At 45.0% G+C, this 1,169-nt stretch overlaps 1 non-coding gene across 1 annotated transcript; it reads left to right on the plus strand.

Annotated features, from left to right (window-relative positions):
* The first annotated feature begins 566 nt into the window (after positions 1-566).
* On the plus strand, positions 567-670 carry LOC121292018. Its single transcript, XR_005946145.1, has one exon. It is a non-coding gene; the product is annotated as a U6 spliceosomal RNA (small nuclear RNA).
* The last annotated feature ends 499 nt before the right edge of the window (positions 671-1,169 follow it).

Consider the following 1,169-nt stretch of genomic DNA (forward strand, 5'->3'; position numbering starts at 1 on the left):
GATTATTTTTTGTACTTTGATTTAAGATGGGAGATAGAATATGTCCAGGGAACTACTGACAGTCGGTTTGCTGAAATCTGTACTAAAGAGGGAGTAGAGTTAAAAGGATGGCTGTTCAGAGTGGGAGAAAATGGGAAATGGTGTCCTTGTGGGATTAGCACTGTTCCACAACATATTCTCCAATTTACCAAACAGGATCAAATTGGGTGAGATAGTCAATGCTGAGGAGGGTGGCAACAAATTGTAAAAATACATTAATAAACTTGAAGCACAGGCATGCCATTGGCAAATGAATTTCCACAAAGTGTTACATTTTGGTAAGGAGGCCACAGCTGGGAAATGAGAATCCAAATGGGGCAGGGGTTCTCAATATAAGATCGCCATTGAGAAATCAAACAGGGAATTCAGAAGAATCTTCTTTTTGCACAGAGTGGTAAGAATGTGGAACCCAATGTCACAGGGAGCAGTTGAGGGAAAGTTAGATAAGCAGCAAAAGGGGAAGAGAGGAGAATAGAGGTTTATGCTGAGAGAGTTAATTAAGTGAGGATGGGCAGGGGTTAAATAAGGATCATTCAGCAGCACAAATACTAAAATTGGAACAATACGGGGAAGATTAGCATGGCCCCTGCACAAGGGTGACACGCAAATTCGTGAAGCGTTCCAATTTTTTTTCCGCTTATTTGTCATTGGCTGCAGATCATGTCGGGTAGAGGGAAAGGTGGTAAGGGACTGGGCAAAGGTGAAGCCAAACGGCACCGCAAAGTCCTTCGCAATAATATGCAGGGTATTACTAAGCTGGCCATTCGGTGCCTGGCCCGCCGTGGGGGCGTCAAACACATCTCCGGTCTCATATACGAAGAGGTTCTGAAAGTTTTACATGAAAATGTTACCAGGGACTCAATCACCTACACTGAGCAGGCCAAGCACAAGACGGTGACGGCCATGGATGTGGTGTACGCACTAAAGCACCAGGGGCGGACCCTGTATGGCTTCGGTGGTTGAAGGTACTTTAAGAAAGATAGTGACTTAAAAACCAGCACCAGCTTGAACTCAGTGCCCTGGTTCCTTCTGAAAGATAGCACTTGCTATATTCTGCAGGAGTGTCAGTCCAGATTAGGTACTCAATCTCTGGAGCAAGACTGGAACCCACACCCTTCTGACTCTTAGGT

This window comes from Carcharodon carcharias, chromosome 19, assembly GCF_017639515.1.
Source record: "Carcharodon carcharias isolate sCarCar2 chromosome 19, sCarCar2.pri, whole genome shotgun sequence".
NCBI lineage: Eukaryota > Metazoa > Chordata > Chondrichthyes > Lamniformes > Lamnidae > Carcharodon > Carcharodon carcharias.